We start from the raw sequence: 16,651 nt of genomic DNA on the forward strand, positions 1-16,651 counted from the left end.
AGTCTGCAATAGTGAGCCATGATAAAATTTGCTATTTTGAAGAGCGCGCCGCAGCGCGTAGTGTGAAGCAGTCGCTCTCCGTTTCTGGCGATGGCGCCGCTGTGGCAATCGCAGCTTTGGTGTCTCCCTCTGGTGGGAAAGGGGAAAGGTTGCCTGTTGATGTGCATTTAAGGGGCGCTATGAGCTCACCAGTCAGTCAGTCCGAGACAGTCTGGGTCAGTCTCTCGTCCCCAGCTTGCTAGTCTGTCTCTCGTCCGAATTTGTAAGGCAGTTAGTGTCTGTCTGTCGTCTGGAGTGCTAGTATGTCTTTCGTTCGAATCAATCTTTAAAGTCTTTCCACTCCGCCAGTAAGAGAACTCAGCGAGTGGTCGCACGGTCGGGGCTTGATTCCTGCATGTGAGTCTGCGCGTTAGGCCGACAGTCTGCTCGAGTTGCTCAGGCAATGGTCATTGGCGGTTGGATCGATCGGTTGGTCGGTCGCGCACTGAGACACAAGATGACTTGTCCGCCTTGAGCGTCGGCGCCTGTGAGGTCGCCACGTGAGTCCAGTGGGCCGCGCCGTATGGCGAGGGGTAGTGGCTTCGCGGTCTACATGCGACCAACAGGAGTCAACCCACGACATCAGTCTGGCCGGTGCGAGCTCCGACGCCGTGGTGTGACTGGTTCTCTGAGCCCTTCTGGGCCCCTTCAGTTACCATCTGGTGGAGCTTGGCTCGGTCCTTTCCTATTTCAGGGATGTCGTTTTGCCAGCAGGCGTGTTTCCTCTGTATGGTTGGGTCCGAGCAAGTATTTCCGTCGTCGTGTGTCTGGAAGTGAGTGGGAGACGCACCAGCAGTGCAGTCGCGACGGAGCAGCAGTCGCGGACGGAGCAGTGGGCAGTCGGTCGGTTGGTGCGGACCAGGAAAGACTGGAGATCGGCGCTCCTTCCTGCGTCCGTTGAAACGGGTGGCAGCGGGCAGTTCGGGAGAGCGATTTGGGGGTGCTGCGCCAGGTTTTCTCGAGAAATCGCGGATTACTAGAAGTTAAGTGACTGGTGATATGTTGTGTGATTTGTTAAATTCTACCTGTTTCCTTGGTCAGTCTCTCGTACCCAGCTTGCTCGTCTGTCTCTCGTCCGCATTTGTTAGGCAATTAGTGTCTGTCTGTCGTTCTGAGCTGCCTCTGTCATGTTTGTCGGATTCGGTGTGTTAACGAATTTATTGCTTGGAGTATAACTGCCTAATACCTGAAATATGTTTTGATCTTGCCTGTCATCTCGAGAGGTGGTATCTGTGTACAGTATGGCATGTTAACTTGTTTGGCCAACCTTGTATAATTTTATATAAGATTGCATTTCATGAGCTTTTATTTAAATGGTCATTTTAGTATATAAAGTTGCCACCCTTCCACAGTAAGACTTTTCTTAGAAGTTAAAATCAAGACGCACCTTCGGTGCAAAGTTAATATTTTAATTTTAGTGTTTTGTACCATTTCCATCCCTCCTACGGGGTGCATAGTTTGTGTGCTTGTGTGAATTGTTAAAATTTTTAGTTCAAAGTACTCTGGTGTGTTGCAGATTTGCACCAGTGTAGTCTTTCAGAGGCTGTTGTGAACGGTTATTGCAACTTGATATTTAGAGGGTGGTTTCTGATTATAATTTTAAATCTGTTTCTTTTAAAAAAGCTTTAGGCACCATTAAAGTAAATAAATTCCCATTTGTTAAAAGCAATTTGGTTATGATTTCATCAGTTACTCCCTCGCAACTACTTCCACTCTTACATAGTGTGATTAAATGTGTTAATGTTCTTGATGAATCGCTAGTAAATAAAATAAATTCTTAAGAATATTCTTTGAAAATAAATCACGGTTTAAACACAACAGCATTCGATTAGCACACATACGTGGAAATTTGCAGAACACTGCCAGGATACAGTTTCGTGACATGATAGTCAATCATTAGCCCAACTCGCTCTTCGGCACAACATCCAACGTGATTTGTCCCAGAGGAAATAGGAAAAATTCTCCCAAGCCTTGCTAACGAAAAACAGTTTAATTTACAGGATGAACATGCACAGAAGGACGAATTACTGTTTCTGCCAAGGCGAGCGACTCAGTTGACATTCCAGATTGAATGCCGACGCTGACTAGAATCAATAGGAGTGCGAAGCACTAGTTGCGATGTGATGCGGTCCCCGCCATCCGCCGACTCCGAGGGCGGACTCGAATCACAAGCTCAAGCGCTGGATCGTAAGTGTCTATTTCTGTGGCCAAACTATCAGGATCTGACAGAGTTTGTGCTCTGTGGACCAGTTGTGACTCGGGATACCAAATCAGCACTGCCTGGAATCCAGCGCCTGAGCTTGTGAAAACTCAACGCAGGACACTTCGGGATTCTGCAAGAAATAGAAGTGGAGACCGAGAGAACAGCCGTGAGACAAGGTTTCGGTCATTAGAGACCGGATTTGACACATCCCAGATCGTGAACTGGACTTCAGGCCGGGCGCGGACGGCGGTCGGAACACCGGCGACCAGACTGTCACTGCCGCTGTCACTTATCCACACGAGTCTGCCCTGACTCGTGATGGGAGCAGGTTGAGCATACACTGCCATTTCTGCATAAACCTATATTAGTGGAGTGGCTTCCTCACGGTCAGAATTTGCCTGAGGCGTTTTCTGGGGAGCGGTGTCCTTGCTCTGTCGCGAGATATTACTGTCGTAACAGATCAGGCCAACGCGTGGTTGACCTGTGGTGAATAGGATGGCCCAAGTCCCTAGTGAGCCTATTGTCGGACCTTTCGGCCCTCTCGTAGAAGACCCGTGCCGATTGTTTAAATCGGTCGCGGAGGAAGGGGATCCCTGTTTGCCGGTGTAGCCGAGCGGTCGAATAGGTAGGCGCAGTGCGAGCTTGAGCGCCCTGTTCTGCACCCTCTGCTGCTTGTTGATGTGTGTGTCGACCGTGTTGCCCCACACCACGGCCGCATATTCCAGCACTGGACGAACCAGCGTCAGGTACAGCGTGATGCCGTGGGGGGGGGGGGGGGGGGAGGCAAGGCGGACGACGGGTTGAGCAGAGGGTACAGAACGCGTAGGCGCCCTATTGCTCTGCCCCTGACGTCCTCGATGTGGGCTTTCCACGTCAGCTTCCGATCGAGAGTGACTCCCAGGTAGCGGCCAGTCTTGCTCCACGGGACGAGGCTTCCCATGACGGTGACTGGCGGAAGATCTGGTGGCAGTGCTCTTCACGTGAACACCACTGCCTGGCTCTTCGCCGCATTCTGCTTCAGGCGCCACTTTGTCGACCACGCACCAAGGGCCTCACATCCACGCTGGAGCAGGCGGCGCGTCTCGACTGCCTTCATACTCCGCACGAATAGCGCCGTGTCGTCGGCGTATGGTGCCAACATCACTGGCGCCACGCTCGGAGCGTCGGCAGTGAATAAGGAGTAGAGCAGTGGACCGAGAACGGACCCCTGCGGCACTCCAGCACGGATGGGTCGGTGCGTGGACACGTCCCCTCGTCCAGGCGGACGTGGAAAGCCAGATACGATCGGAGCAGGACCCCGTGCGACGTCGAGACCCCGTGCACAAAAAGTTTGTACACGAGGCCGTCGTGCCACACAGAGTCGAATGCCGTGGAGACGTCGAGGAACTCCGCACCGGCGACCAGAGAGGGCCAATCTAGCCGCGTCTGGCGGGCGTGGACCGCAGAAGGAACACACGACGCGGCGCGGACCGATTATGGAGCGCCTAGCACGAAACAGAAGTGAAAATCATAGTAACAGTCATGAGGCAGAGTACCCAACATCTCAGATCGGGTCTGACACACCTCAGATGACGACCTCAACCGTTGAGGAGGGCCAAAACGGGCGCGGACGGCAGGCGGAACATCCGCGACTGGAGGGGTCCATTGAAGCCGAGTCTGGCGGGCGCGGACCACAGACGGAACACTCGACTCGGCGCGGACCGATTAGGGAACGCCCAACTCCTTACAGGCATAAATACTTCACTCGATCGACCCAAGGACCAGTCTCAGGTTGCACCTGAAGAAGACAGCGAGGTACTCTGTTGAAATATTGTCCGAGAATGGCGCGAACATCCATCTGGATTCTCGAATATCCAAGATTTCAACAGATCGCTGGGAAAGCATGAAGAATTACAATGGCTAAGTCACCCACCATTGGGGCTTCTTTACTGCACCATGTTGGTTTGCACAAATTTGTGTCTCCATTTTCATATCTGATTTGGTTACTTACAAAGTGTGAACTCATATTCCACTGACAAAATTACGGATGTCGTTCAGGGAATTTTTCTGAGTGTTTTGGTGTAAGGTCTCGATTGGCTCTTTACGGTATATTAAGGTAAATTTTGATTTATTCGGTTTGCTAGTACAGTTATCCCACCCATGAACCATGGACCTTGCCGTTGGTGGGGAGGCTTGCGTGCCTCAGCGATACAGATGGCCGTACCGTAGGTGCAACCACAATGGAGGGGTATCTGTTGAGAGGCCAGACAAACATGTGGTTCCTGAAGAGGGGCAGCAGCCTTTTCAGTAGTTGCAGGGGCAACAGTCTGGATGATTGACTGATCTGGCTTTGTAACATTAACCAAAACGGCCTTGCTGTGCTGGAACTGCGAACGGCTGAAAGCAAGGGCAAACTACAGCCGTAATTTCTCCCGAGGACATGCAGCTTTACTGTATGGTTAAATGATGATGGCGTCCTCTTGGGTAAAATATTCCGGAGGTAAAATAGTCCCCCATTCGGATCTCCGGGCGGGGACTACTCAAGAGGACGTCGTTATCAGGAGAAAGAAAACTGGCATTCTACGGATCAGGGCGTGGAATGTCAGATCCCTTAATCGGGCAGGTAGGTCAGAAAATTTAAAAAGGGAAATGGATAGGTTAAAGTTAGATATAGTGGGAATTAGTGAAGTTCGGTGGCAGGAGGAACAAGACTTTTGGTCAGGTGATTACAGGGTTATAAATACAAAATCAAATAGGGGTAATGCATGAGTAGGTTTAATAATGAAAAAAAAAAAAATAGGAGTGCGGGTTAGCTACTACAAACAGCATAGTGAACGCATTATTGTGGCCAAGATAGACACAAAGCCCATGCCTACTACAGTAGTACAAGTTTATATGCCAACTAGCTCTGCAGATGATGAAGAAATTGATGAAATGTATGACGAGATAAAAGAAATTATTCAGGTAGTGAAGGGAGACGAAAATTTAATAGTCATGGGTGACTGGAATTCGTCAGTAGGAAAAGGGAGAGAAGGAAATATAGTAGGTGAATATGGATTGGGGGGGAAGAAATGAAAGAGGAAGCCGCCTTGTAGAATTTTGCACAGAGCATAACTTAATCATAACTAACACTTGGTTCAAGAATCATGAAAGAGGGTTGTATACCTGGAAGAATCATGGAGATACTAAAAAGTATCAGATTACATAATGGTAAGACAGAGATTTAGGAACCAGGTTTTAAATTGTAAGACATTTCCAGGGGCAGATGTGGATTCTGACCACAATCTATTGGTTATGGACTGCAAATTGAAACTGAAGAAACTGCAAAAAGGCGTGAATTTAAGGAGATGGGACCTGGATAAACTGAAAGAACCAGAGGTTGTACAGAGTTTCAGGGAGAGCATAAGGGAACAATTGACAGGAATGGGGGAAAGAAATACAGTAGAAGAAGAATGGGTAGCTCTGAGGGATGAAGTAGTGAAGGCAGCAGAGGATCAAGTAGGTAAAAAGACAAGGGCTAATAGAAATACTTGGGTAACAGAAGAAATATTGAATTTAATTGATGAAAGGAGAAAATATAAAAATGCAGTAAATGAAGCAGGCAAAAAGGAATACAAGCGTCTCAAAAATGAGATCGACAGGAAGTGCAAAATGGCTAAGCAGGGATGGCTAGAGGACAAATGTAAGGATGTAGAGGCTTGTCTCACTAGGGGTAAGATAGATACTGCCTACAGGAAAATTAAAGAGACCTTTGGAGAGAAGAGAACCACTTGTATGAATATCAAGAGCTCAGATGGCAACCCGGTTCTAAGCAAAGAAGGGAAGGCAGAAAGGTGGAAGGAGTATATAGAAGGTTTATACAAGGGCGATGTACTTGAGGACAATATTATGGAAATGGAAGAGGATGTAGATGAAGATGAAATGGGAGATAAGATACTGCGTGAAGAGTTTGACAGAGCACTGAAAGACCTGCGTCGAAACAAGGCCCCGGGAGTAGACAACATTCCATTAGAATTACTGATGGCCTAGGGAGAGCTAGTCATGACAAAACTCTACCATCTGGCGAGCAAGATGTATGAGACAGGCGAAATACCCACAGACTTCAAGAAGAATATAATAATTCCAATCCCAAAGAAAGCAGGTGTTGACAGATGTGAAAATCACCGAACTATCAGTTTAATAAGTCACAGCTGCAAAATACTAACGCGAATTATTTACAGACGAATGGAAAAACTGGTAGAAGCGGACCTTGGGGAAGATCGGTTTGGATGCCGTAGAAATGTTGGAACACGTGAGGCAATACTTTACGACTTATCTTAGAAGAAAGATTAAGAGAAGGCAAACCTACGTTTCTAGCATTTGTAGGCTTAGAGAAAGCTTTTGACAACGTTAACTGGAATACTCTCTTTCAAATTCTGAAGGTGGCAGGGGTAAAATACAGGGAGCGAAAGGCTATTTACAATTTGCACAGAAACCAGATGGCAGTTATAAGAGTCGAGGGGCATGAAAGGGAAGCAGTGGTTGGGAAAGGAGTGAGACAGGGTTGTAGCCTCTCCCCGATGTTATTCAATCTGTATATTGAGCAAGCAGTAAAGGAAACAAAAGAAAAATTCGGAGTAGGTATTAAAATTCATGGAGAAGAAGTAAAAACTTTGAGGTTCGCCGATGACATTGTAATTGTGTCAGAGACAGCAAAAAACTTGGAAGAGCAGTTGAACGGAATGGACAGTGTCTTGAAAGGAGGATATAAGATGAACATCAACAAAAGCAAAACGAGGATAATGGAATGTAGTCAAATTAAATCGGGTGATGCTGAGGGGATTAGATTAGGAAATGAGGCACTTAAAGTAGTAAAGGAGTTTTGCTAATTAGGGAGTAAAATAACTGATGATGGTCGAAGATGAGAGGATATAAAATGTAGACTGGCAATGGCAAGGAAATCCTTTCTGAAGAAGAGAAATTTGTTAACATCGAGTATAGATTTAAGTGTCAGGAAATCGCTTCTGAAAGTATTTGTATGGAGTGTAGCCATGTATGGAAGTGAAACATGGACGATAACCAGTTTGGACAAGAGGAGAATAGAATCTTCCGAAATGTGATGCTACAGAAGAATGCTGAAGATAAGGTGGGTAGATCACGTAACTAATGAGGAGGTAGTGAATAGGATTGGGAGAAGAGAAGTTTGTGGCACAACTTTACTTGAAGAAGGGATCGGTTGGTAGACATGTTTTGAGGCATCAAGGGATCACAAATTTAGCATTGGAGGGCAGCGTGGAGGGTAAAAATCGTAGAGGGAGACCAAGAGATCAATACACTAAGCAGATTCAGAAGGATGTAGGTTGCAGTAGGTACTGGGAGATGAAGAAGCTTGCACAGGATAGAGTAGCATGGAGAGCTGCATCAAACCAGTCTCAGGACTGAAGACCACACAACAACAGTACAGTTATCTTTGTTTCTGTGAAAATATCTTCACAACAGTGAGAAAGAATGTAATATGCAACCACCAAAACATCAGCACAAGACACATAGTAATGCAACAACCATCGGACGAAACACATCCGCTTTTGTTACAATGTGTACAGAGGAAGCAACACTTTTTCAGCTTAGAGCAGGATAGCGCTTCCTGCTGCGAGGGCCATCATCAGTAGAACTGCAAGGCGTAGAGGGCAGGGGAAGGTCTCAGTGCTCGCTCAAGAGGTTATTTCAAGGACGGATTAGCCTCAATTTGCCGCCCTCAGTGACAAGGTTTTCCCCGTGTATTCTCAGGCAACAAAGTCTCTGCTTACATGTTAAGCATCTGCTTGTAATTAAGAGTGTTAGTGGCAGAACATGAGACGGATGTTACAGTCTGTAGTAGAGGGTTCATAGATTGCCTTTTGCTTAGCGATGAGATATACTTACATGACAGATAAAATAAACGCAATTTTCTGATTGGTATACTATAAAATTGTTTCATCGAGTAGTAAGGAATATATTTAAGCTGAAGAATATTAATATTATAATGAAATTCCTTAAGAAATAACAACGATGAAATTTAGTTATGCCCGTGTGGTGTCCCGTTGAAATATTGGTACGTATGGTGAAACCTTCCCGTCTCCTCTATATCTCTTTTGTTGCGCAACCTTCCCTTCTACAATAACCTATGAAAACTTTCCTAGGGATTTATATCTCTTACTTAATAATAACAAATGAAATCTTCCCTTAGAAATTATTTCTCTTTCTCAATAATAATAAGTGTAATCTTAGCATACAAATTTAAATGCTGCTTATTAAAAGTGATTTGCTGATTATTTCGACGAAACATAGAATGTGTCGTCGCCGTGGCCCTCAGTCGTTAGCTGCAATAACCCAAAACTGTTCCTTACCTTTATTACTGTTACTGGATCGCCATTTGACTGCCACATCGAACTGCGTCATGAATATACTTACTCTGTTTTACTATACTCTATTAGCTGCTGGTGGGCTGCCATAGTAAGTGGCTGTATTTATTACCAAAGCTGACATTATTCTTTAATAGAAAAGCTGACGATATTCTTTAATTAATTTGACTGAAGTTACGTATTTCATAGTTAAACTTTTCCTTGACAACAATAAAATTTTTCAAAGTTTTACATTGATGGTTTTTGGAGTGGATTATAATCAGTATGCAATATTGATGGCAAAAATTAATTATCTTCTGAAAACGATTCTTCAAATATTTACTGTTGGCAATGAAACGATTTTACAAATGTTCAAATGGGACTTACTTTTTACAATAATCTTACAACTAGCGTCGCGCAAACATGCCTTCAGTTGTCTTGAGTTTCTGAAGAAAAAAAAAATAATATTAGTTCCTCTTATGATAATAGTTTGCTGACGTCTCTGTACATCCGTTTATAATCTCTTGCAAATCACAGCTGGTGGCTGGCAGGCACACCGCTCCTCTCAACCTCTCGCTTCAGACCTGCTACCGACTCGCATCACATCTCGCTTACTACTGACTTCCTACGAACGCTTAAGTGCGGTCTCTCCCGCCAAAAATGCTTTCTGGTGCAGACAATCCCTGCTACTATTACAAGATGTATCAATGCGCGGTCCTTCCCGCTCTTTTATTAAAATGTATCCATACGCGGTCTCTCCCGCCCTTTTTTAAAATTATATGAACGTGCGGTCTCTCCCGTCAACAATACTTTGATGCAGACATTCCCTGCTACCACAATTATTTCCAAAATGACAAATATTAATTATTCCTAATTAATTCTATTAATAAAATATAAACATATTTCATAAATTGTGATATGACAAAAGACAATAGAAATATACACGTCTTACAATGGTATTAAACTAGATTTGGATTCTAACATATTCTGTCCAGTTACGTAGCTCGCCGTCTTGCTATATGCGATTGCGAAATCTCTTCCATCATCTGCAGGATGCTGGTTTCTAGCGGGAAACTGTTCCAAAATTCCTGCACAATGGATCTGAAACGCTTATAAGACTTCCCTGGAACTTCTCAAACTACGACTTTCATTCGCGTCAGACTGCTCTGCAGTAGTCTGATGCGGACGAAGAAACTTTCTGCAAGGCATTTAAGAGCCTTACACTGCCAAAGAGAGAGCCTCAGTGTTCCTGAATGCCTGTTAGCAGCGACTTGGGCCCGGACTCTGCTGGGATCTTTGCAGTAAATTTCAGGTGGCGGAACGCGCATGTAAACGAGGTCATTAAGAGCCGTTTTAAGAAGCGAACACCGACCGTTCCTAAGTTTAGGTGAGACGCTTAGTGAATGATTGAGAGGAATAAATGGGAAACCGTGTGCAAACTAGTATTCGTAAGTAAATAACACTGAGGGAATGTAATTTTCCTAGCATTTGAATTTTAGTTTTCGTGTACGTTGACTATTTATGTAGCTCGATAATTAAAATAAAACTATTTTGCTTATATAAAGAAACAAGCAGTCTTGGTTGCATTATTAATATATACACACACACCAAAAGAAGTTTTACATCACCCTGGTTTCCAGAACTTCTGAATATTGACGTCAACGTGGATATTGTGTCACAGAAACAGTCCCCTGGACCTCAGAAGATAAGTCCCATAGTGCTCAGAGCCATTTGAACCATTTTGAACACAGTCCCCTTGACTGTTCAGAGACGTCACTAAACCCGCCACAAGATGTAAACAACCATGCATGAGCAGCACCTATTAGAAGAAGGGAGTCTGACAGCCGATCATTTCCAGTCATTCCACCAGGAAGGAGGTACATGGCTCGTGTTGTCTGTTGTTCAACCGTGCCTAGACGGTCAGTATCGCGGTTCGATCGCGTCCACATTGTTACTTTGTGCAAAAAAGGCTCTCAATAAGGGAAGTGTCCAGGCGTCTCGGAGTGAACCAAAGCGATTCTTTTCGGACATGGAGGAGATACAGAGAGACAGGAACTGCCGATGACAAGCCTCATTCAAGCCGCCCAAGGGCTACTACTGCAGTGGATGACCGCTACCTACAAATTATGGCTCGGAGGAACCCTGACAGCAACGCCATAATGTTGAATAATGCTTTTCGGGCAGCCACAGGATGTCGTGTTACGATTCAAACTGAGCGCAATAGGCTGCATTATGCGCAACTTCACTCCCCACATCCATGGCGAGTTCCACTTTGCAATCACGACGCCATGCAGCACAGTACATTTATTACATAAATACTTATAATTTCTAAAGCCAAGTCTTATTACGAGAAAGGGCGAATTTCTCGTCTCTGAGATACCTATCGGCGGCACTCCGAAACATAACGCCACTCATCACCAAGGTATGGATAAGAGCATCGATTATCGATCAGGGCTCAGTGGGATATCGATTATCGTACATAATTCTAAAAATGTAAACGACATAACAGCCGTGATATTCCAAAATAAAATAAAGGTGTGAAGAATGTGATTTAAGTCAAACTTATCCAAATCTGCAGAAAAAATTAATATTTGGGTTAACGTTTGTAAAACTCTAATTCCTATCTCTCAAACCCCACCCTATGGGGTGAGAGGGAGATTTTTAGTTTTAAAGAATCAAATTTTACGAAGAAAATAAGTATACCATTTTCCACGCAAAAATGATAACGTGGTTTTCTTGAATTACAGCGCCAACTATCAAGAATCAAAACAAATGTTGAAGATAAAATGTAGGTGGTTTTTTATGTAGAGTCTAATTCTGCAATTAAAAATGGGGGTTCACATTTGAAGTTGCCTCCCACCCCACCCCAGGGGGCTGGGGTGGTGGGCTAATTTTAGCACCAGCAGATGTCCTCGTCAGAAATAATCAACTTTGGATTCTACACATTTATTTGTGTGAAGCTTATTTTTCGAGTTATTCTGGTTTGTTAACTTAAAAGTTACACACTGTATGTTGAGGTTTCTGAGTTACAAATAAAGGGTTTAGCAACATCATTAAATCTAACTACGTGCTTAACTGATACTACACATACAAAGTAATCAAATTGCAATACATATTGTCAATCTCAAAATTTTACGATCAAAATTGTAATATCTGAGTACACTGACTGGGTAAAGAAATGGCAGGAAATGAATATTAAATAACATAAAAAACTCATGCCCCATAGGAAGAACTTACGCTCATAACTCAAAGCGACGACCGTTGCTTTTACTGCTGTTTTACAAAATACATCTTTGAAAGGACCCATCTGTGGGTTTAAAACCACTTGACCCCACCGATTGCTTACATTGTTTATGGCAGTAGTCTAATTGCTGCATTGCCAGTGCCTTCCTACCTGCGCATTTCACATGTTCTTGCTGATGAATCTCACTCTAGATTTACTTAATTTATTTAAATGGACGATTGAAGTTCCATCTGGACCACCACCAGATATGATTGAATCGCTTACAAGAGTACTAGCAATAATTTAGCTTACACGTTACGTCACAGGTTAAAAAATTTTGTGGATAAGTTCGGCAGGATACTATCCCAACTTCGAAATCTGAAATACAAGTCTTATGTATGCTTGCATAGTAAAAAGCTTATCTGCAAGCTGTACTTTGGTCAAAGAGTCTCATCACCAAATGACGTTGCTTGATGCATAGTATCTAGTTCGAATAGTGTTATGTGAAAACACTCTTCCCTTGGTCACAACTGGAGCTGTTAATACTGCACTGCCTGCTAGAGGCATTTTGTCTTGTGTATCTTTCAAATGGGAATATATAGCATTTACGATTAGAGCATTCTTTCCTGACTTTACACTGGTGTAATTCTATATTACATTAGTTTCAGTTTTCCAAAAATGTATTCCTGAGAGCAAGGTTATCCCTTTATTTGGCGGCCGGCCGAAGTGGCCGTGCGGTTAAAGGCGCTGCAGTCTGGAACCGCAAGACCGCTACGGTCGCAGGTTCGAATCCTGCCTCGGGCATGGATGTTTGTGATGTCCTTAGGTTAGTTAGGTTTAACTAGTTCTAAGTTCTAGGGGACTAATGACCTCAGCAGTTGAGTCCCATAGTGCTCAGAGCCATTTTGAACCTTTATTTGGCTGACATCTTTGCCAGATTTAGTATCTACTTTTTCTTGAGTCTTCTGAAAATATCAGAACAATTTCAGTTTACCTTCCCACTTACAAGAAAGTATTACCACCATGTGAAGGAAAATGGAGTTAATTTTCTGCATTTGTGATTATGTTGTACCATAAATCCTTTTTGTCCTTTGGAGGACATTTATACACTCCTGGAAATGGAAAAAAGAACACATTGACACCGGTGTGTCAGACCCACCATACTTGCTCCGGACACTGCGAGAGGGCTGTACAAGCAATGATCACACGCACGGCACAGCGGGCACACCAGGAACCGCGGTGTTGGCCGTCGAATGGTGCTAGCTGCGCATCATTTGTGCACCGCCGCCGTCAGTGTCAGCCAGTTTGCCGTGGCATACGGAGCTCCATCGCAGTCTTTAACACTGGTAGCATGCCGCGACAGCGTGGACGTGAACCGTATGTGCAGTTGACGGACTTTGAGCGAGGGCGTATAGTGGGCATGCGGGAGGCCGGGTGGACGTACCGCCGAATTGCTCAACACGTGGGGCGTGAGGTCTCCACAGTACATCGATGTTGTCGCCAGTGGTCGGCGGAAGGTGCACGTGCCCGTCGACCTGGGACCGAACCGCAGCGACGCACGGATGCACGCCAAGACCGTAGGATCCTACGCAGTGCCGTAGGGGACCGCACCGCCGCTTCCCAGCAAATTAGGGACACTGTTGCTCCTGGGGTATCGGCGAGGACCATTCGCGACCGTCTCCATGAAGCTGGGCTACGGTCCCGCACACCGTTAGGCCGTCTTCCGCTCACGCCCCAACATCGTGCAGCCCGCCTCCAGTGGTGTCGCGACAGGCGCGAATGGAGGGACGAATGGAGACGTGTCGACTTCAGCGATGAGAGTCGCTTCTGCCTTGGTGCCAATGATGGTCGTATGCGTGTTTGGCGCCGTGCAGGTGAGCGCCACAATCAGGACTGCATACGACCGAGGCACACAGGGCCAACACCCGGCATCATGGTGTGGGGAGCGATCTCCTACGCTGGCCGTACACCACTGGTGATCGTCGAGGGGACACTGAATAGTGCACGGTACATCCAAACCGTCATCGAACCCATCGTTCTACCATTCCTAGACCGGCAAGGGAACTTGCTGTTCCAACAGGACAATACACGTCCGCATGTATCCCGTGCCACCCAACGTGCTCTAGAAGGTGTAAGTCAACTACCCTGGCCAGCAAGATCTCCAGATCTGTCCCCCATTGAGCATGTTTTGGACTGGATGAAGCGTCGTCTCACGCGGTCTGCACGTCCAGCACGAACGCTGGTCCAACTGAGGCGCCAGGTGGAAATGGCATGGCAAGCCGTTCCACAGGACTACATCCAGCATCTCTACGATCGTCTCCATGGGAGAATAGCAGCCTGCATTGCTGCGAAAGGTGGATATACACTGTACTAGTGCCGACATTGTGCATGCTCTGTTGCCTGTGTCTATGTGCCTGTGGTTCTGTCAGTGTGATCATGTGATGTATCTGACCCCAGGAATGTGTCAATAAAGTTTCCCCTTCCTGGGACAATGAATTCACGGTGTTCTTATTTCAATTTCCAGGAGTGTATCTACTGATCGTGAGCTTCTGCGCCTGTTTACTGAATAATAACTGAAGTTAATTTCAAAACTGTTAACAACTTTTTTCCTCTTGATGTCACCTCTCAATCTCATGATGTTTAATGATCAAAATTGCATATCTAAATTATATGACTTCAGCAAACTAAATAGTACCATAAGATGCCTTCAGCAGTCAAAGTATTTTCTTCCTTACAAGCACTTTTATAGCAAAATGGGATTCAGTTGCAGAGAACTTAGTCTTACATACATTGAGAGTTTGCATTTTTTTGTGATTCATCTTTCTTGATGTGTGCTATGGGAATATACTTACTAGCACGCACTTAATTGGCAGCAGTCAGACTGTGTTATTGTTCACTGATGGGTCAAATTTTATATTTGAGGAATATTTTCAGGGCATTAGTACTGGACTGATAACTGTCCTGCACTCTTAGGTAAATGTGTGAAAGATACTAGTGTTTTCAACTGTCCGCCCTTCGTCAGGATTAGAACTGTGAGAATCTTCTACTTGTAGGAATAATACAAGCAAGTGTAGAGTTTAATTTATCATATTAGTGTGAGCAGTTTCATCTCATTTATGCTGCCAGGATTTCGAATTCTTAAGGTTCTGAACATTATACAGTACAGCTGCAGTCTTTAATCTCCTTTTTTCTGTTTTGTTTAACCCAGAAATTTTTCAGCACATTTTGTGCCATCTTCAGTAGGTTTTTTTTTTTATTTTTTAACTTAAAATTGTTGTTACATATTAACATTTAGCGAAATTTCTGGTACATAGTATTTACAGTTGAAACAATAATTGTTGTAAAATATTATACATAATTTGTGCAGAATTCACATTTGAGATAGTTATTAACGACCTGATGCACTATGTGTTGTTTATAACATTATGTCAAAGTTCTGTCTATAGCTAGTTGACAAAAACAGTGGGGGTATGCATTAGTTTACACACCTTACATGATACTACTTGACATTTATTTTGGTAGTTATTCTGCTACACAATGTACATTTTCTCATCTGCAAAATAGCAAAACGTAATTTTTATTTTTCTGTTTATTATGCATTTACAAATGGAAATGCATATATGTCCGGTTTTTCGTTTGTAACTTACGGTTTTCATGTTGTCGTGCTTTCTCGTATGCTGTTGGCGAAATGAATAGGCAGATTTCGTGACCTATGGTGGCTTGACACTGCACTTACTCCGATTTTTCAAAATGTAGTCAGAATTTTCGCCTCCATTACGTGTTGTTGTGGCTGTGTGGTATTCATTTCTTTTGTAGCGCGTTTGGCTGGGTGAGGAGCGCGAGTTTGAAGTGTATTTGGCATCTGTGGCATTTGGTTTGTTTGTGTGTGTGTGTGTGTGTGTGTGTGTGTGTGTGTGTGTGTGTGTGTGTGTGTGTGTGTGTTTATGTGTGTTGACTTTATAAAATTATTAAAATACAGTCTCCATTAGATGCACTGATAATCAAATTTTGCCATTCCCAATAAAAACTGACATTCACACTAGTGCCAAGCACAAGCTACTCACTGAGATCTTGAATTATTAAGCATCTGTGTGTAAAAGTTGCTTTCTCAATTGTCAAAGTTATTACAGCCTGAATTTTAGCCATGACAATATGTTTCCCAGTTGCTCCTTTTATTTATACTCCAATTACAAGTAATTATACATAGTTCTTACTATGTTTTAATGTTTTACTTAAGGGTTCAGACATTTGTGAAATTTGGCTACCCACATTGACAAGACTCCAGCCTTCCCAAGATCCTATTTTGACTTCAATGAATGGTCAACAAACATCAAACAATTGATCAGTCTTAATGCCATCATAAGACATGTCATCTTCTAATTTTTCAAAACTGAATACTCCAAAATCACTGTTGTTCTTACATCATCGTTCCCTTGGCACACTTTCATTAAATTAACACAGACATCATTATCACTGTTACTGAGAATTTCATCAATCCAGGTACACTTACTTGTTCCACATAGAGCAGTACTGTGGTACTTACCTTTAAGTGGTCTTACAATAACATATTTAATTTTAAGCCACAATTCTGGATATATGGTTGAATACAGATTTTTAGTCATCTTTGCAAAGCTTCCATATTTCTCAAAAGCATCACTGTTTGACTATATGTTATATAAAAAGGATTCTTTTCCATTTGTATTATCAAGCAGTCTACTGTCAAAGTCATAACTGGTAACTGAATTAGTATGATAATGTATACATGCCTCCTTATTAGTAATGAGATCAAGAGTTTTATTTGCTGTGATACTGTCATTAACATCCCTTAATCCTTTAAGGGATGTACAT

Source organism: Schistocerca americana, chromosome 5 (genome assembly GCF_021461395.2).
Source record: "Schistocerca americana isolate TAMUIC-IGC-003095 chromosome 5, iqSchAmer2.1, whole genome shotgun sequence".
Taxonomy (NCBI): Eukaryota; Metazoa; Arthropoda; class Insecta; order Orthoptera; family Acrididae; genus Schistocerca; species Schistocerca americana.